The sequence below is a fragment of the Vulpes lagopus genome, chromosome 23 (genome assembly GCF_018345385.1).
Source record: "Vulpes lagopus strain Blue_001 chromosome 23, ASM1834538v1, whole genome shotgun sequence".
NCBI classification, from domain to species: domain Eukaryota; kingdom Metazoa; phylum Chordata; class Mammalia; order Carnivora; family Canidae; genus Vulpes; species Vulpes lagopus.
The window spans coordinates 3,347,501-3,369,244 of NC_054846.1; the positions used below are offsets into that span (position 1 = coordinate 3,347,501).

A 21,744-nucleotide genomic window follows, 5' to 3' on the forward strand; every position below is an offset into this window, starting at 1 on the left:
GTCCTGGGATCAAGTCCCACATCGGGTTCCCAGCGAGGAGCCTACTTCTCTTTCTGCCTGTGTCTCTGCCTCTCTCTGTGTGTCTTTTATGAATAAATGAAAATCATTTTTTAAAAAAAAGATTGATAGAAAGCATACATTAAAAAAAACACAAACTTGTATGCATGAGACATAATACAGTGATAGTAGCATAGAGAGAAAAGAAGGAAAGAAAAGAAAAGATAAAAGAAAAGAAAAGAAAAGAAAAAAAAGAAGGCTTGGTGGGGGGGTACATTTGGACCTTAAGCTTTGCGCTAAAGAAATCCCAGCTTTCAGTAGAGAGGAGTGGCAAAATCAATTCAAATGAGGGGGTTCATTCATTCCACACATGTTTTTTGAGCCTTGCATGCTGCCAAATTGTCTGTGTGGTGGAGTGAGATGATAGGAAGAGAGAGAAGCAGGAGACATAAGAGACATAATGAGCACTTGGAAGGTGTCAGGTGCTGTTTCAAGAGCTTCACTATCTTTAACCCCTTTAATCTTCATAGTAATGCTGTAAAATAAATACTATTTTTTTGTTTGTTTTGTTTTGAGAGAGAGAAAAAGAGAGAGTACACACGAGCATGGAGGGGGAGGGGAAGGAGAGGCAGAGGGACAGAGGGCTAGGGAGAGAAAGAATCTTAAGCAGGCTCCACACCCAGCGTGGAGCCCTACATGGGTCTTACTCTCACAACCCTGATATCATGACTTGAGCCAAAATCGAGTCAGATGCTTCACTAACTGAGCTACCCAGGTGCCCCAAAGCGGTTATTGTTTTTAATCTCCACTTCATAAATGAGGGCACTGAAGCACTGATACATGAACTAACTTATCTTAAATTGTAAAACTTGTGTGTGTGTGTCACATGGGTGGCTCAGGGGTTGAATACCTGCCTTTGGCTCAGGGTCCAGGGATCAAGTCCTGCCTCAAACTCTCTGCGAGGAGCCTGTTCTCCTCTGCCTGTGTCTCTGCCTCTCTCTCTCTCTCTCATGATTAAATAAATAAAATCTTAAAAAAAAAATTAGTATGTAGTGGCACCTGGCTGGCTCAGTCGGTAGAGCATGTGACTTGATCTTGGGGCCATGAGTTTGAACCCCATGTTGGCAGTAGAGATCACTTTAAAAAATTACACCCCCCCCCAAAAAAAAAAACCAAAACAAAACACCTAGTATAGGGTAGAGCTAGAATATCAACTCTGGCAGCCTGGTTCCAGAAATCCTCACTCTTAATCAATATACTATACTGGCCATGAGCCAACCAACTAAGCAACCAGGGAAACAAACACATCAAAACTTATCCTCATAGTTAGAATCCTGTTTTGCTAAGCATTAGGTACATTAATTGGAAAGGAATTTTTATGTTAGGTAATGGAAGAAGATAATATTGGATAGGCAAAGGACAACTGAAAGAATTTAATGTCAAGGCAAGAGCTTAGACTTAAATGATGTTGGAAGGTAAAGAGAATGTCATTAATAGTACAAGGTCATGGGGCACCTGGCTGACTCAGTCCGTCCATTACATGACTCTTGATCCTGGGGTCATGAGTTTGAGCCTCATGTTGGGTGTAAGGGGTTACTTAAAAAAACAATACAACGTCATAATGAAGTAGTGTTTTGGGAATATTAATTGCATCTCCAAGGGAAGAATAGATTGAAGGAAAAGAATTCTAACTGGAAAAAATTCAGAATGAGATTTTTAGCTTTGTATTAGGTGCCAGCAATAGGAATGGAGAGGAAGAGATGAAGCCAAGAACCACTGTAAAGCAAGTTTGCTGGCTATATGGGGTGCAGAGGATCCCCCAACACTAGTTACAATGCAGTACAAAGAGGAAGAGGGGAGATGAAGATCACGGGGAAATAAAAGATCCATGGAATGATGTGTGAATTCAGCAGTATAGAGAATATTAATTCTTCAAACTTCCTCATGGTCAGTAGACATGTAGCATATGCTGTTGTACATTTTGCAGTCCTTCGAGTATTTGAAAATCAGATTGATCATGCTGTGCCTCATCAGAAAATATGAAGACTGTTAAGTTTGTTAAAGCATCCCAGAGAACAAAAAAAATCATATTTATTGCTAGTGTCCTATGAGAACTTTGTTTCTTCATGGAAAAAAAAAAAAAAAAGGCAAAGCAAAATAAAAACAGAAAAGAAAAAGAAATGGTGTCATCTAGTGGTGACTAAATGCTATAGGTTGGAAGCAAACGAGGACGAATCGCCCAAGCTCTCTGGTATTTCACCTTGCGTATACGGTATCACACACCTACGCAACACCGTTTCCCATATTCTTTGGTTTTGTCCCATGCTCAGAACATTCACTGCTTTTCAGGTAGCTGTTTCCAGAAGGAAGAATCCGTTAATGTTTCCTATACACATGGATCGCAGGCAACGAGTTATTTCTAGCTCATCATACTGGCTGCTGGGCATAAAAACCACAAAGTAATGACCTTTGGATTGTCAGTAGGAACGAATAGTTGGGTGATTTATTGCCTGCTGATGTGCTGGGATAACACTGTCAAATGGTGTCATGGGATAATGAATATTGTCACATCTATGGCTATTGAAAATGGAACCTGGGGCTCCTGGGTGGCTCAGCCGGCTCAGTGTCCAGCTCTTGATTTCGGCTCACGTCATGGTGTCAGGGTCTTGAGACAGGCCCTGTGTGGGGCTCCATGCTGGATGTGGAGGCTGCTTAAGGTTCTAAGATTCTCTTGCTCTCTCTGCCTCTGCCCCTCCCACTGCTTGCCCGCTCTCCTTCTGTCTCTCAAAATAAATAAAATCTTAAAAAAAAAAGAAAAGAGAAAGAAAATGGAACCTGATTATGTCCTTGTTGAATGCTCAGACCAGAGAGCCCTTAACCAGAAACTCTCTACCATCGTGCCCTTAATTCCAGAAAAAGGTGGTTTCACAGCTGTCTTTTGGGCCTCAAAACCAGCCAAAAGTTTGTTGTCTGAAGGCAAAAATGATGCCTTTAGGGCAGCCTGGGTAGCTTGGTGGTTTAGCACCGCCTTTAGCCCAGGGCCTGATCTTGGAGACCCGGGATCGAGTCCCCCATCAGGCTCCCTGCATGGGGCCTGCTTCTCCCTCTGCCTGTGTCTCTGCCTCTCTCTGTGTGTCTCTCATGAATAAGTAAATAAAATCTTACAAAAAAATGATGCCTTTAGAGGATGATGTTATCTGCATTCTTCCCACTCTGGAGTTTTTTTTTTTTCTTTTTTTTTTTTTTTTAAGATTTTATTTATTTATTTGAGAGAGACAGAGAGAGAAAGAGAGAGAGAGCACAATCAGAGGGAGGGGCAGAGGGAGAAACAGGCTCCCTGCGGAAACGCAGGGCTTGATGCCAGGACCCCAGGATCATGACGTGAGTCAAAGGCAGATGCTTAACTGACTGAGCCACCCAGGGTCCCCCCACTCTAGAGGATTATTCTGGGAGCATCTAAAAGCCAATTGGTTGTACAGCCTGCATTTCTTGCTGGGTTGTGTGTCTGGACACTTTGGTCCATCCCAGGTCGCCTAATGTATAAACAAATCACTTTGCTCTGTAGCTTCTCACAGAGTAGGACTAACTGCACTTACTATTTAGTAGGAGACCGTAGATAAATCCTATTCATTTTTACATAAGAGAAAAGAAATCTCGCTCCTTTTATCATACCGAATATCATATCACATCTAAGCTTATGGAAGCTTACTTGAGTTCCCATCATTTACTATTGACTAAAGCATGGCCACCTTGATCTGTCATTATTATTTAGGGAATTCCCCAGAAACCAATTAAATTCAGACATTATCTTCTCTATATGGGGAGGGAATTGGGTCATTAGACTTATCTTTCCTCTCCATCCTACACCCCTGCTGTCCTTCTGGCGACTAGAATGATCTTTATTAATGTAAGTCCGACCATGTTGCTTTTCTGTTTAACTTGCAAATGGCTCTCCTGGGGATAGAATCTTAATTCCCAGGCCTTCCCTACGAGGCCCTGGGTCACCTGCCCTCGTCTGCGATGGTGGTGCCTGTGATACTTGCCGTGCTCCAGGCCGCTGACCTTGTTTGTGCTCCTGGTCATACTTGGTGCACCCTGCTGAGCTCACACAGCTCTTCCCCTGCCCAGGCCTAGAACGTTCCTCTTCATTTCCCTGGACCTGGTTTCTGCGCATCATTCCCTCTTCTGTTCAAGTACTGCTTCCCCTCAGAGGCCTTTCTTGCCTCCCATTTAAAGGGGGCTCTAAGCACTCTTCATCATCCTGTTTTATTTTCATTGTAGTTCTTACCCATTGCATTTCTTTTTCATGGTTTATTTGTCTGTCTCCACGAAATAAAGCCCTATGAAAGCAGGGCCCTCGAATTGTTTACCTCTGAATCTGCAGAGTTCCAGAAAGTGACTGGTATGCCATAAACGTGTCTATAAAAATTCATGGAATGAATGTAAGCGAATAAACTAACGGACAAAAAAAAAAAAAAAAGCACATAAACAAGCAAGTTGAAGCGGAGATCCTGGGGGAAAATCTGGGTTATAGGTATATTTAGAAATCTTGGTGATTGCTCGGTGAAGTGCTCTACTACTTGAGCAGATCCCACCCAGAGGACAAGAAGTCTGCTGTGAAAACAGTCTTAAGGCTTCAAGAGAATGGGCAGCCTTGTCGGGGGGGGGGGGGGGGGTGTTGGTTTTTCTTGCTGCCGTCATTGCTGGCAAGGCGGGGTGGGTTTCTGGTGCTTTGTTTTATTTTCTCTCTGGCGGCGGCTTGCTGTGCGCACTGCTCTTTCTGTGCCCCATCCATTTGTTCCATGGATATTGGAATAAGCCCTGGGGGGCTGTTAGATTGCTTGGGGACCGTGTGGGATGTGCTCTTTTTGTTCAATAACCTTCTTCATGCGAACACCCAGTGTTTGCACCGAGAGCCGAAGGGAATAGGGAAAGTGATTGCCTCAATCTGAAGCAAAGTCGGCTGAAGTCAACACAAAGGGCTCATTCACAGTAAGTAAATAAACTTGCCTGGGTACAAGGGACTTTTTTTTAGACTTATTTATTTGAGAGAGAGAGAGAGAGAGAGAGGGCACTCAAGTTGGGGAAGAAGCAGAGGGAGAGGGAGAGAGAGAATCTCAAGCAGATTCCTGCTGAGTGTGGAGCCAGACACTGGGCTCCCTCCCAGGTCCCAAGAGATCATGACCTGAGCACAAACCAAGAGTTGGCCCCTTAACCAACTGAGACACCCAGGTGTCCCTAGAATTTTGATTTCTTCTTCCTTTTAAAAATATTTAATTTATTTATTTGAGATAAATAATGATAGATAGATAGATAGATAGATAGATAGATAGATAGATAGATGATAGAACGCAAGAGGGGGAGGATCAGAAGGAGAAGCAGACTCCCTGCTGAGCCAGGAATGCAGGACCATGACCTGAGTCAGAGGCAGACCCTTCATCGACCAAGCCACCCAGGCGCCCCAGTATTTTGAATTCTCAAAGCCAACTCTATCAGAAAACTACAGGTTGAAAAAAAATTCTATGATGTTCGGCGGCTCCTCCACCTGTTTTCAGAGGCCTAAGGGGCAAAGTCTGAAAAGCTGCACTAGTCACAGATATTCACACAGTCTCGCTGTCAAGCGCAGGCCCTGGCCACTAACCCGACACCCACGCCATTCCCCGAGCCTGATGGAGTTGTCGGCCCTTTTTGTTTCTGAGACGGAGCATCTCAGTCCCTTTTAAAAAGTCTGAACACAACACGCAGCCCCTGCACGGAGCGATGGCCTTATGGACATGGTCTGAAACTACTTGCACGTCTTTCTGTTGTGATTGTAGGAGTAAACGCCACCCACAAAACAAGGCCTTGAGCTGGAATCCTTCCCGTTTGGGAGGCACCACCACCACCACCACCACCACCACATTCGTCTCTGTAGGCCGTGCTGCTGCATTATTTCCTCACTTTGTGGGCTCATTGTTATGGGCTAAATGTCTGGGTCCCCCCAGAATCCGTGTGTGGAAATCCTAATCCCCAATGTGACTTTATGTGGAGGTGGAGCCTTGGGAGGTGATTGGGTCATGAGGCTGGAGCCCTCGTGAATGGGGTTAGTGCCCTCACGGAAGATACGCCAGCGCGCTCTCTCACCCCCTCTGCCACGTGAGGGCACAGGGAGGACACAGCTGCCTATGAACCAGGAAGCAGGACCTCGCTGGACATAGGACCTGCCAGTATCTTGATCCTGGGACTTCCCAGCCTGTGGAACTATCGGCCTCCTCCCAGCCTCCTCATATAAGTGATAAATGTTTGTTAGGTAAGCCACCAGCCCGTGGTAGTTTTGTTATAGGTACAAACGGACCGAGATACTCCTCCACTTGGTTGCACTTGCCGATGGCAAATGTGTTCCCAGCTCCCGTACTGTTGTCTCCACTTCATGTGTCAACCTGCTAAATGTCTCCTTGATTGAGTTTCTCAGTCTTTATTTTGGATTCCCCGCCATATCGACCTCTCCTGTCTTGGACTCCGTACTTCAAGCCATCCTCTCTTTAAATTTTGACTAAAAAGCCATCTTCTTCCCAAGAACTTTCCCTTAAATGAAATTTCAGGTCTGGAAAGAAAATTAAATATCACTTTGCCTATACACCACACAACGATTGGATTCTCCCTAAACTGTTTTGTCAGAATAGATCCCAGCCTAAGCTTGAATTCCTCTAGTGACAGGGCACTCACTACCTTTGGAAGTTATCCATTTAACCTCTGGCTAGCTCTTGGCTCATTAGAAAACTCTTTCTTTAGATGAGCTGACTTCTCCTCATAGCCATTACAATTCCGTTCTTAGATGCAGAACTAGTAGGTTCCCCCTCTATGTGAGGGCTATTCAAATATTTGAAGACAATGAATTTGTAACATGTCACTTGCATGTCCTTTCTTTGCTCTAAGCAAACACTCCTCATGCGACATAGTTCTGCATCTCTTTTCCCTTGTGATTTCTCTCCCCCCTGTTTTCCAAATCTTTTAAAGTGAAATACCCAAGCTGAAGACAATATTTTCTATTAGATTGCCTAGGGTCCCATAGGACAGTAGCAGAATCCGTTGCCTTCTACTTGTTCTCTTTCATCAATGATCTGGTGCAAATCAATCCTACTTTTAAAAAAGATTATACTTACTGACAGACTAAACCCCCATGTCATTTTTAAAATCGATATTATTGCCAAATTGTCAAATCATAGTTCTTATATTGAATTCTTTTATAGTTGGTTGTTTGGTCCTTGATAGTTTTACTTACTAAATTTCGTATTGTAAGATTTAGCCCATCTAGCCCACCTAAGACCTTTTCTGGATCCTTGTCTTATCATCCCATGCCTTTGCAAATTCTTTCAGCTTTATGTCACCTATGCCAGTGAGTTTTCTTTTTTTTTTTTAATTTTTATTTATTTATGATAGTCACAGAGAGAGAGAGAGAGGGGCAGAGACACAGGCAGAGGGAGAAGCAGGTTCCATGCACCGGGAGCCTGACGCGGGATTCGATCCCGGGTCTCCAGGATCGCGCCCTGGGCCAAAGGCAGGCGCCAAACTGCTGCGCCACCCAGGGATCCCGCCAGTGAGTTTTCTATGCCAGCATTTAAATCTTTGGTGAAAACACTGCTTAGAACAAGGTTATCTGTTCAATGAGAGCAAGACAAATATGCTGTGGTTGTTGGATTTGCTTAATCTATATATTAAGGGAGGCCACTTTTCAGAGTTTTAAGGGGAATCATATGAGATAAAGTGCCTTGAATAGTGCCTTGTGTTTGGTGAGTGCTCAGTAAATTAGTCATTGAGATTTATACCCCTTCCTGAAAATTTCTTTTGAAGAGTTATTTATTTGAGAGAGAGAGAGAGAGAGAGAGAGAAAGAAAAAGAGAGAGAGAGAAAAAGAGCATGTACATGCACGTGCATGTGCGGGTGGGGGGATGCGGTGAGGGACAGAGGGCGAGAAGGAATCTTCAAGCAGACACCACACTGAACAGGGAGCCCCACATAGGGCTCCATCCCATGACCTTGAGATCATGACCTGAGCCAGAATCAAGAGTAGAGCACTTAACTGACTGAGCCACCCGGACACTCCAGCCCCCTTCCTGAAATTCTTAAATTTAATTTGCCTCTACAGATCTGTTCTTTGTAAAAACTAAATCCCTTAATTTTAATCTGTGTCTTTATTTGTTCCATCTTCAAAGATTCTCAGGTTTTGGTTACAGTCTTACTTTAAAGAGACTATCCTCATCCTTCGTGATATATTTATTCGTTTTTTAGTTTAGTTAACATCATTTTGTGGGTTTCTAACAGGTGATTTAAAAATAACATTGATCTTTTAGTGATTGTGAATGTTAGAGTTGTTGGGGAATTTTGGAAAATAAAGCAAAATAGGAAAAAAAATCATGAAAGCGTTTGTGTTTTCATTTTGATATTCTCAGAGAATTCTTTAGGCAGTGGCTTTATATTGCTGAAAGAAGCATTACCAAACTTGCAGTTCTCTAAGGTGTAGATTTCCTAAGGGTTTTTGTTTTTCTCCTTCTGCCTTCTAAGGATATATATATGCTGTATTTAACTCAAGTTCATGCTAAGAATATTAACTTTCCTTTTTTCTTTATTCTTTTGTCTCTAGTTAGATATTCATCCTCTAATCAAAAACAGTCAGAATCCCTTTGTGATTGAAAAGTAATAGATCTCCAAAGTCTTTTTAATTCAGGGTCATTTGAGATCTATTTTTGCCCAGGAGAGCATGAATGCAGGTATCTTTAGATTTTCCTCTTTGCTTGCTCTTCAAAGTGTTTCATTCTTCTAGGCAGTGTGGAATCACATAATTCCACCCACAACCAAGTAATTCCAATGCTTTTCAACCTGAGAGAGTTAAGATGAATTTTGTGTAACATATAAGCAAATGTTTTGCATTTTATTTTATGGCAGCATTTTTGGCTCCTTTTGGAGGCTGCTGAGTATGTTCAATCATTTTGGTTGAATTAGACATTTTATCATTTTGGTTACAGTAGATATTTGTTAAAATAGAAGAAAGACATTTAGGATGTTATAACTGTAATTCCAATGCCTTGAATTCCAGGTGATGTCTGGTATATCTCCAATCTTTGAGCTTCCTAAACCTGGCAGGAGCTATCATATTCAAATATATTCAAATATTATATATAATATATTATTATATATAATATATTCAAATATATATATATATTTCCCATACTTGAGGCCATTTTTAAAAAAGATTTTATTTATTCATGAGAGACACAGAGAGAGAGAGGCAGAGACATAGGCAGAGGGAGAAGCAGGCTCCCTCTGGGGAGCCTAATGCAGGACTCGATTCCAGGACTCCGGGATCATGCCCTGAGCTGAAGGCAGATGCTCAACCACTGAGCCACCCAGGCGTCCCCTTGTTGCCACCTCTGAATCATATGCTTTATGTTGCAAAGTTTCTATTTAGAGTTAAAGAGAGTTTCCTATTTTGTACTCTTGGCCTTGCAGAGTGTGTGTTATGTGATTGTTGGGGGTGGTGGAGTCTGGCTGGATTGAGGTGGCTCTCTTGCATGTTCTCCTCTTTTCTGTAAACACTGGCTGTGCTGGGCAGAGCCCTGGAAGTGGGAGCCAAGACAAAGCATGAGATACCTCACTGTTCTAACTCTTTGCAACTACATACTCTATTTCAGGAATGAGTAACTGACCATGGCTCCTTTTGCTGTGTGTCAGTGCTGTGATTTCTAGATTGCTAGATTCCAAAGGGCAGAAATCGTGTCTATTTTTATAACCACCTCTGTAAAATTACAAGATAAGTCCTGCTAAGTTTCAAGAACAGTTTATAACTATTTTTTTTGTGATAATAATGATGGTTTGATAATAAGGTAAGAGAACTGTGCAAAGCATAGAAATAAACTCAAGAAAAAAAGATTCAATTGTTTTATGAAACTGTTAACACAAAACTTTAAGTTTATATCTTTATATGAGTAATAGTCACCAGAATATTTCTCTGATAAAGTTACACTACAGCATGAAGTTCAATTACTAAATCCTTTGTGTGTGTGTGTGTGTGTGTGTGTGTGTGTGTGTGTTGTGTTTTAATGAAGAGTTGGCATTCAAATACTGTCAATTAATATATGGTAAGTCTCTGAACTGGCAAAAAAATAATCAAGACACTTTAATGGGCTTAGCATAGCAATAAAAATTTAGGGCTGGGCAATTGTTTTGAGAAAACAGGTAATGACAATATTTCTATGCCACGAAGAACTCAAGAGATTTCATTAGACAATGATCTCATATGTCCTTGGATATTTATATACCATTTCTCAAACTTAACATGTTCCTGCTTTATCTCACCCCCTAACTTTTCTATTCATACTCTTCCTTTCCCATTTGACAGCAACTCCATCATCCTTCCGGTTGCTCAGGACCCTTGAAGTCATCCTCAACTCTTCTTTTTCACATTCCATATCTTCTTTCATTGAGGAATCCTGTTGGCTTTACCTTCAAAATATATTCAGAATCCTACCACTTCTATTTCAACTACTCTGATTTAAGGTACTTAAAAAAATTAATAAGACTGCCCAATATGGGGCTTGAACTCATGACCCTGTGTTAGGGGTCACATGCTCTACTGACTGAGCCAATCAGGCTCCCTTAGATACACTTAGTTCTTACAAGGTTTAATGAAATAGCCTCCTGATCTCTTAGTTTCCTCCCTTACTTTTCTTAAGTCTGTTCTTAAGACAGTATTTGAAAAATTTGATTAACTTACCTGCTGAAAACCCCAATACAACTCTTCCATCCACTCTGAGTAAAAGCTAACATCCTTGTAATGGCCTTAGAAGACTTTCCATGATCTGGTTGCTGTTGTGTCTCTGACTTTCTCTCTTGCTCCCACCCCCACCTCCATTCTAGATGCACTGGTCTCCTGGCTTCTGCTCCATCACTCCAGGCTTGCTTGCATCTTAAAGCATTTATCCTGGTTGTTCTCCTGGCCTGGAACGCTGTTTCTCCAGATAGCTGAATACTTCCTTCCTTCAAGCCTTTGCTTGAAATAATCTTCTCAATGTGGTCTACTCTTATCACCCTATTTATATGTGAAACTTCCTAACCTCCTTAAACCACACTGTTTTATTTTTGCAAAACAGTTTTACCCTCTGGCTATGTACTTATTTATTATGTTTTTTATTTAGTATAATGATAGGATTTAGCATCACAAAGGCAAGGATCTTTGCTTGGTTTGTTCTTTGAACCTATACCAGTGACTGAAGTAGTACTTGGCACATGGTAGGTGCTCAATTAGTACTTATCAATATTGTTGAATGAATGAATGGAGGTCTGATGGGTTTGATATAGATTTGACTGTTGGTATGATTCCTTACCAGTGTTAATATCTTTGGTTAAGGTACTATAAAAATGAATTTGATAAACAGTATAGTAGAATGAAAGAAGCTTAACCTTTAGAGTCTTACATGACTCTAGCCTCTGCCACTTACTAATACAGTTTCTGCATTTTTAACATAGGGATAATAGTATCTGGGGTGCCTGGGTGGTTCAGTTGGTTAAACTTCAGACTTTTAATTTTGACTCAGGTCATGATCTTAGGGTCCTGGGATGGAGCCAGACATCAGGCTCCTCGCTCAGTGGAGAGTCTGCTTGTCTCCCTCTCCTTCTGCCCCTCCCTCCCACTCATGCTTTTTCTCTCTTTCTAAACTAAATAAATCTTTTAAAAAAGAATAATAATATCTACCTCACAAGGTTGTTGTGGTGATTAAATGAATTAACATATATAATACTCCTGATATAGTAACTGACCCATTGTCGGATCTTATAAAGATGATAGCTATTATTACTGACCTTCTTATTCACAGGAAGATTATGATAGGCTTTCACAAGATGAGTGCATTCTATCAAACACTTAAGGAAAAAACCCCACCAATCTTACATAAAACCTTTCAGAAAATAAAAGCAGAGAAAAACAATTCCCAATCATTTTATGAGGCTTGCATTAATTGTGATAAACAAATAAACCTGACAGATACTAAAAAAACAACAACAAAAGAAAACTACAGATCGATATTCCTAATGAATATAAACTGAAAAATCCTAACAAAATAAGAACAGAATAAAATCCAGTGATGTACATAAAAGGATAACAGAATGATCAAGTGTATCTCAGGTTATCCTAAGGCTGATTTAACACTTGATATTCAATCAATGTAATTTTCTCTCTTAAGAGAATAAAGAAAAAAGACCCCATATAATCATTTAAATCAATGCAGAAAACTCATTTGACAAAATTGAACTCCATACAGAATAAAAAAAATTCCCAGCAAATTGGAATAGAAGGGCTCTTCCTCAAACAGATAAAGTGAATATCTAAAAAAACTATGGCTACCATCATACTTAAAGGTGAAATATTGAATGCTTTGCCCCTAAGCAGTAGTATCCACTTCAATCACTTCTATTCGATGTTATGCTGGTGTAGCTCTAGCCATTGCAGTAAGGTGAAAAATAAAAATAAAAAAGCCTGAAGAATGTAACAAAAATAAAACTATCTCTATTTGGAGATGACATGATGGCTTAAATAGAAAATCCTAAGGATTCTATAGGGAATTATTAGAATTTGTCAAGATCTCAGAATTCAAGGTCACTATTAAAAAATCAATTTTATTTTGATTAATTTCAAAAATTATAAAATAAAACATAAAAATTCCACTTAAAATAGAATTTAAACACTTAGGAATAAATGAACAAAATATATACAAGACCTTTACATTTAAATACCATGTGGCTGGTACATATAAACACTCCAATTTTTATTACCATCATAAAGTTAGTTCAAATTTGGTGTCTGTCATCTCAACTAAAGAAGTGCACTCTATTTTTTTTTCAAAGGAGTGCATTCTAATGAACATTTTTCACATATAGTAGCAAAACTTAAAATGACGCAATGAAATGGTTTATCTTTGTTGTATAGTCTTAGAATATTAGATTTAAAATATTTTTCTTTTTTTAAGTAAGCTCTATGTCCAATGCGGGGTTGAACACATAATCCTAAGATGAAGAGTCATATGCTTTACCAACTAAGCCAGCCAGGTGCCCTCAAATATTATTTTAACAATGAAATTAAAAGTGAAAAATATCTATCTAGTTAATTTCACATTTAGGATTCCAATTACCTTTTCATTCAAGACTATGAATTTTGCCCACATGTTTACCTTTCCTTCCTCCCAAAGGTCATTAGCAATTCAAGAGCTATGTGGGTATTTTATTATTACAGTAAAAAATATGTGACAAAAAAAATCACCTTAGCCATTTTTGTTTCCTTTTTTTTTTTAAATTTATGATAGTCACAGAGAGAGAGAGAGAGGCAGAGACACAGGCAGAGGGAGAAGCAGGCTCCATGCACCGGGAGCCCGATGTGGGATTCGATCCCGGGTCTCCAGGATCCAGCCCTGGGCCAAAGACAGGCGCCAAACCGCTGCGCCACCCAGGGATCCCCGACCTTAGCCATTTTTAAGTGTATAATACAGTAGTATTAAAAAGAATGATGTTAAAAAAGGGAGAAGTGCCTGGCTGGTTTATTCGGCCGAACATGAGACTTTTATCTCGGGGTTTTGGGTTCAAGCCCCACATTTTTTTAAAAAATTTTTTTTTGGAGTTCAATTTGCCAACATATAGCATAATACCCAGTGCTCATCCCGCCAAGTGCCCCCCTCAGTGCCCATCACCCAGTCACCCCAACCCCCCGCCCACTTCCCCTTCCACTTACCCCTTGTTCATTTCCCAGAGTTAGGTGTCTCTCTAATGTTTTGTCACCCTCACTGATATTTTCACTCATTTTCTCTCCTTTCCCTTTATTCCCTTTCACTAATTTTTATATTCCCCAAATGAATGAGACCATATAATGTTTGTCCTTTTCCAATTGACTTATTTCACTCAGCATAATACCCTCCAAGTCCCTTCACGTCGAAGCAAATGGTGGGTATTTGTCGTTTCTAATGGCTGAGGAATATTCTATTGTATACATAGACCACAGCTTCTTTATCCATCATCTTTCGATGGACACCGAGGCTCCTTCCACAGGTTGGCTATTGTGGACATTGCTGCTATAAACATCGAGTTGAGTTAAAAATAGATCTGCCCTACGACCCAGCAATTGCACTGCTGGGGATTTACCCCAAAGATACAGATGCAGTGAAGCGCGGGGACACCTGCACCCCGATGTTCATACAAGCCCCACGTTAAGTGCATATTGATGTAGGAAACAAAGGAAGAAGAAAAATTATTAAATTTCCTTACTACTTACAGCTCGTTGGTTGACAAGTCCTTGAAACAGGCAGAGTGACATTCCTTTAGGGACTCAGCTGCCTCAATGTTGATACTTTCCTAAGGCAACAGGTAATCTTAGCCCAACCTCCAGGATCCTGTAAGCTACTTTAACATATAAAAATTCCTTTGGAAACTTCCTTTATCTCTACTCTCCAAGGTACACATTGGCGATCACTCTCCAAGTGTATGATCAATCAATATACATCTGACATGACTCAGGTTTTATTAGACAGTAATGAATGACCTTTTCTCAACAATAGCCAGCCCCTTCAAGGTCCTGGAAACTTGCTTCCAAAATTCCTTAGACTCTAAGGCTATCCTAACCCCTCCCAACTTGAAAATATGTAATGGGCCACACCTCATGACCCAGTGCAGCTCTTTCTGCCTGTGGGTCCTGCTCCTAAGCTTTAATGAAATCACCTTTTTGCACCAAAGATGTCTCAAGAATTATTTCTTGGCCATTGGCTTCGAACCTTAACATCTTCTATATCATGGAGATTACTTAAAAGATAAAATCTTTTTCTAAAATTAAAGATTTATTTATTTATTTGAAGGGGGGAAGAGCAGAGGGAGGGAAAGTCTCCAGCCTTCTCCACACTGAGCAAAGCCCAACGTGAGGCCTGATCTTAACGATCCTGAGATCCTGACTGAGCTGAAATCAAGAGTCTGATGCTTAACCAACTGAGCCATGCAGGCACCCTGATGTATACTTTTAAAGAATAAATCCATCAGAGTAGTGGAAGATAGGCACGTGGATGGTGAATGAAATGTCAGTTTAAAGGAGTCTCTGAAACCCATGATGCAGATGGGATCAGAACATGGAAAAGCCAACAGAGGCTGAAGAGCTGGCTGCACAGTACAAGTGACATGAAGGCTGCTGGGGAAGGGAGCTGGCTTGGCAGCAGGAGCCCGCTGGAGTGGGGTAGGATCAGTTGACTACCGCTGCAGGATGCATAACTGGTCCCTAAGAATAGAGGAGGGGGCTGGAGACACCCTGGGCCAGTGGAGAAGTGGAGCTGTCACTGTAAGGAGGGCTTAGCCATTTATTTATTTATTTATTTATTTATTTATTTATTTATTTAAAACAAAGGTGATTCCGAGCCCCTTCTTGGCTTTCTCAATGACAAAGGATCCCTGGCCTACTTTCTGCCAAAGTACCCTTCCATCCAATCATCCTCACCCTCCATCCAGAAGGAAAAACCCTTCCTGGGGATAAATCCCACTGGATTCAGTCTTTTTGTTCTGAGTATCAGTATTCCATTTTATGAAAAATCCCACATTTTGCTTATCAATTCATCAGTCGATAGGCATATTTGGGCTGTTTCCAGTTTGGGACAATTATGAGTAAAACTTCTGTGACCATTATGTAAAAAAAAAGGAAGAAAAGATCTCTACCCTTAAAACTACAAAACACTTCTGAGAGACATCAGATAAGAGCTAAATAAATTGAGAGATATACCATGTTTATAGATTGGGAGACTTAGCTTATTCCTAACTTAACCTATAAATTCAATGTAATCATAGTCATAATCTTACCATGCTATTTGTAGAAATTGATAATCTGATTCTAAACTTTCTATGGAAATGCAAAGGAGGTAGCATATCCAAAAATTTTCAAAAAAAAGAAAAAAAGAAGAGTAAATTTAAAGGGCTCATATTACCTGACTTGATGACTTCCTATAAAGCTATAGTAATCAAAACAATGTGGCGTTTTCATAAGAAGAGACAAATGAGGGATCCCTGGGTGGCGCAGCTGTTTAGCGCCTGCCTTTGGCCCAGGGCGCAATCCTGGAGACCCGGGATCAAATCCCACATCAGGCTCCCGGTGCCTGGAGCCTGCTTCTCCCTCTGCCTGTGTCTCTGCCTCTCTCTCTCTCTGTGTGACTATCATAAATAAATAAAAATTAAAAAAAATTAAAAAAAAGAAGAGACAAATGGATTAATGGAACTGAATAGAGTCAGAATTAAGACCTACTTTTAAAAAGTTGTTTATTAATTCATGAGAGACACACAGAGAGAGAGAGGCAGAGACGAAGCAGGCTCCATGCAGGGAGCCTGACATGGGACTTGATCCCAGGACTCCAGGATCACACCCTGAGCTGAAGGCAAGCACTAAACCACTGAGCCACTGAGCCACCCGGGCTGCTGAAGACCTACTTTTAGTGGTCATTTGATTTTCTACAAAGTCTCCAAAGAAATCCATTGAGGAAAAGGAAAAAAAAAATTTTTTTAAACAGTGGTGGAACAACTCAAGCAAGCACAGAACTTCCACTCCTGCTTTACACCAAACACAAACACATAGTTTTAGGACTGAATGTAAAAGCTAAAATGATAAGACTTCTAAGGAAAAAGAAAAAAATAAAACATAGAATGGTATCTTTGCAATTTGAGAAAAAAAGACTTTTTTAGATAGTACACAGAAATTAATAACCATACAAAAATAGGTACTTAGATTTCATCAAACTTTAAAGCTAGTGCTCACCTTCAAGAAAATGAATAAGCTGGCCACAGACTGGGAGAAAATACTGCAAAATATGCATTTGACAAAGGACTTGTAGCTGCAATATATATACTTACAAAAGCACCTCCAGTCAATAATAAAAAGACTAACAACCCAATTTTTTAAAAAAGTGGGCAATTTATATATATATATATATATATATTTATATTTATTTATATATATATATTTATTTATATTTATTTATATATATATAAATTTATTTAAACAACAATTGAACTCTGATTAGTGACAAGCATCCCTAAATGTTTAGGTAAAGTATACTGAGGTCTGCAACTTCAAAATGCCTCATAAAGGTAAGGAGGATGGAGCCTCTGGGTTGGTGAACATGTGTGGATTTGGGAGAAGTGCTGTGCCAGGACAGGGCGTAGGAGCTCTGTGCCCTTCCCCACACCTTGCCCTGTGCATCTCTTCCATCTGGCCGTTCTGAGTTATACCCTCTTATCTTAAACTGGACATCTGAAAACATTAAAAAATACCTATACAATACCAAAAAGAATAACCCAGAAAGAAATAATTGATAATCTGGACTTCATCAGAATTAAAAATTGCTTTGTGAGGGACTATATTTAGAGAGTGAGAAGACAAGCCACAAACTGAAAGATAACATTTGCAGAACTCGAAATCTGATAAAGAAGTGTTTGCAAAAATACACAAAGAACTCTCAGACTCAACAATAAGAAAATAAACAACCCAATTAAAAAAAAAACCCAAAGATCTTTCAGACATCTTGCCAAAAAAGATATCGATGTCACCCAGCATATGAAAAGATATTTCCTATCATGTCATCAGGGAAGTGCCAATTAAAACAACAATGGGATACCACCACACACCTATTAGAGATCCAGAACACTGTTGATGGAGATGTCGGGCAGTAGAAGAAACCCTCATTCATTGCTGAAGAGAATGCAAAATGGTACAGCCTTTTTCTTTGTCTTTTTTTTTTTTTTAAGATCTATTTATTTATTTTAGAGAGAGTGAGAGAGAGCATAAGTGGGAGGGGCAGAGGAAGAGGGAGAGAGAATCTCAAGCAGACTCTGGTCTCAGCTCGGAGCCGGGTGCAGGATTTGATCTCACGACCCTGAGATCATGACCTGAGCTGAAACCAAGAGTTGAATGCTTAATGGAATGACCCGCCCAGGGATCCCAGTACAGCCATTTTTGAATACAATTTGGCAGTTTCATACAAAACTAAAGGTATTCTTGCTACATGATCTAGCAACTATTCTCTTTGGTATTTGCCCAAAGAAGTCGAAAACTTATCCCCAACCAAAACCCAGCACACAGCTTTATTTATCTTTCCCAAAACATCAAAGATGTCCTTCAGTAGGTGAATGGATAAACTGTGGTATACCCAGACAATGGAATATGATTCAGCTCTAAAAAGAAACAAGCCACGATGCTATGAAAAGACATTAGGGAACCTTCAATGCCTCTTACTAGGTGAAAGAAACCAATCTGAAAAGGCAAGATACTCTATGATTCCAACTATAGGATGTTCTGGAAAAGGCAAAACTATGGAGTCAGCAAAACCAGTAGTGGTTGCCACGGATGGGGGAATTCAACACCCAGGGTGAAGCCTAACATAAACTATGGACTTTGGGTGATTATGATGCGTCAATTTAGATTAATCAGTTGTAACAAATGTACCACTGGGGTGGGAGAATGTTGACAATGGGGGAGGCTGGGGACGTATGAAAGATATTTGTACTTTAGTCTTAATTTTGCTGTGAACCTAGAACTGCTCTAAAAACATAAAAGTAAAGAATATGAACTGATGGATGAATAGATGGAGGGGTATTGGATAGTATATGAAGAAGTCAATACGGCAAAATGTTAATTGTAGACTCTATGTGGTGGGTGTTCAGGTGTTCATGGTATAATCATTTTAATTTTTTGTATGTTTGGAATTTTTCAACAATTTGGGAACAAGTCTTTGCTGCTAAAATATGAAAATATGAAAAACAGCATTTTGGGTTTGTGTTTGTGTAGATTAATTATAAACATTGCACCCTCTGAGAATTTTTGTCTTTAATGGTTGGTAATGTGATTACTGCTGTGTCTCAGCAGAGAGGAGCCCTATGGGACTGGATGGATCCTCTACACCTCATCACACCACACAGTAGGCGACTGAATAGCCCCCGTCCAATTTGAATTTTCAAGGCACATCCTATGACATTTTTTACCCCAGAATGCTAGTCGAATATCTAGAACAAAATAATATTGGTTACGGATTTCTATCATGAGATTTACGTTACAAAAAGTCCATAGAAATATTCAGGAGGAAATGTTACCATTTATCTGCTTTCAACCTAAATTAAAAAAATAAGCTAGCATTATTTAAGTAACTATGTCCCTCGGAAGTATTTCTCTTGAAGTTATTTCTTGCTTTCACCAGAATACAGTACCATAATTTCAACAAGAGGAAAGTACGAGAACCGAAAGTTCTTGCTGAATTTTATCTCAGAAGTAAATGAAAATACATTTCTTCTTCCTTGGTCGGTGGGGGGGACTGGCACAAAGAAGTCAGTCAGTCACAGGGAGCAGAGGAGAAGAAAACTGTTCTGAGAGTGTGTTCTACAAAGCAGAGGTTTCTTCTCCCCCTTTTTAGCTATATTTCTTTTACACCAACAAAAATCTCCAGGAAAGAACAATAAGTGGAATTTCATATCTGTGGCAATGCAATTAATTACCAGTCAATACAGATTAAGGAAAAAAGAAGAGTTTCGGTTGAGGCCAAGAAAATATGAGGATTTTATAAAAACTTACCAGAAGCATTCCTGTCTCTGAGAGTGGCTAGGAAGAAACTCATGAGTCTGATTCAAACAGAGTCTTCAGTGTCCTGGGGGTGAGGGCAGGACACGCCGTGTCCCTTAGTAAACATTTTCACCAAACTCTACAAGGCCGTGAAAATATAGGTGCTTCCTGATGCCAGTTCATTAACCAAAGTTTACTAATCCAGCTAGAACTTTAATTAGGATTTATCCAAAGAGAATCTGCGCTTCCAGAGGAAAGAAGTCATCCCCCCTCTGCAGGATCAAGAAGGAAACAGGAAACTCTGAATAAGTTCAGTTATGTACTTTTTCTATCACACGCCCTTGTGTAAATACCACTAATATATACAGCTCTGAGCCAGCAAAGACTATTCTTTCCCTCCAGGCACACTTGAGATTCAGCAGGTGGTTTATAGGAGTGACGTGTCTGAACACAGGTCATCTTCTGGAGTGTTCTTTAACAATAAGTCGGGCTGAACAAATAAGAGTTTGGCAAACAATTAACTTTCCAAGTGCTGTTTATCTTGAGACTTTGTCTTGGTTTTTATTGAATTTTAAGTAGCCCGTTTGCTGTTCACTCCGCCAGGAGATCTCATTACTTTCTCCTTATTCATTATTTTTTTTTAGTTTTAAAAGCATTGATTGATTAATTAACTAATGAAGGAGTAAGAGCAATACTTCTGGAATGACTTTAGCAATAAATAAGTATTCCCAAAGTGAGGCCTTTCCATGGAGGGAGTTCTTATAAGGCTGCTAAGTTCATATGTCCAGAACATTATTTGTAAGTTGAAAAATCTTGCTTGATCTGTGCTTCTAAATGCATGAAGATTCTGTGGTTAATTGGTCATTTAAAAAATAGCTTTTGGAGCGACTAATGTTCTGAGTGGCCTGCGCTGTTTAACGTTCCTTCTCCCACTCCTCTCCGGTGGCTGTAGCATTTCGCGTGCGTGACTGTCCAAATCTCCACGGCCACCGCTCAGCTTTCGCCTGCATTCTTGTTCTGTGCCTCCAACAATTCGCCTTATAGTTTTAGATAGATGTGTTGTTGGTTCCCTAAACTCCCTGTTTTTAAAGCATGCTATTTTCTCCTAAATTCAATCTATCGTTGTTCAAAACAACAGCGGCCAGTTGCCTGTGACTCTGGAGCATTTGAAGTGTGGCTAATCCAACGGAGTATGAAATACACACTTATGCATTGAGGTTATATCTTGAAATGATCACATTTGGGATGTATTGGATTAAATAAAAGATATTAAAGTTAATTTTGCTTTTTTCTTTCTGATCTCTTAAATGTGGCTACTAGAAAATTTGATATTACATATGCATGTCTCATATTTTTACCCCATAGCACTACTCTATACTTCCCTGTGCCTCTCACCCAGGATTAAAACCTGATTTCTCTGTTTCTTCAAATCCAAGACTTTTTTCTCATAATTTCACTCCGATTCCACCTATCCTTTTATCGACACTGCCAGTACTTTGCCTTCTGATTTTCTCCCCTGGACGATCTGTCTCCAAATTCTCATTCTTTCCCTTTTATTTCAACTCTTTTGCCCTGACATCCATTAATATATTCAAAGTGTGATCCTCTGACATTCTTCTGGAGCGTAGCTACATGTGTTTATGTGCATCTGAAGTACATATTCTTATTTAATAGATCGGTATATAGATTTCCCATTTACAATTTTCTCTTCCATCTGATGCCTGTGTACTTCTTTTCTCCACTCTTCTTTTTTTTTTAAGGAAGCTCTATGCCCAATGTTAGGCTTAAACTCACCACCCTGAGATCAAGAAGCGCATGCTCTATGGCCGAGGCAGCTAGGCACCCTCCGTCCTGCTTTTCTTTTTCTTTTTTTGTCATTTTAACATTTTAATATTTCATTTGACAATTTTTTGATGTATTTTTATTTTATTTTATGTTCAAAGAGTTAGCATTAAGCTAAGTCTGCTGGACATCTGCAGTTAAGGTAGGTGTCTTAGATGACCCATTCAAAGAGGTTCACTTAACCCCTCGCGCGCTGACGGAAACACTGGTGGCACACATTGAGGCTGTATTTCTGGATCAGACGGTGCGGGTTTGAGCAGATGTGTCAAGAACAAGAAGCTGGGCAAGACTTCCTTGGATACTCCAGGAGAGCTGCT

The 21,744-nt window shown here is 40.0% G+C and overlaps 1 long non-coding RNA gene across 1 annotated transcript in view; it reads right to left on the minus strand.

Moving 5' to 3' along the window:
* Window positions 1-20,029, minus strand: part of LOC121481610 — a 26,477-nt gene extending 6,448 nt beyond the window's left edge. The window contains exon 1 of the long non-coding RNA XR_005985327.1: window positions 19,598-20,029. This is a non-coding gene — a long non-coding RNA (uncharacterized LOC121481610). The remainder of the gene's footprint in view (window positions 1-19,597) is intronic.
* Window positions 20,030-21,744: the final 1,715 nt, after the last annotated feature.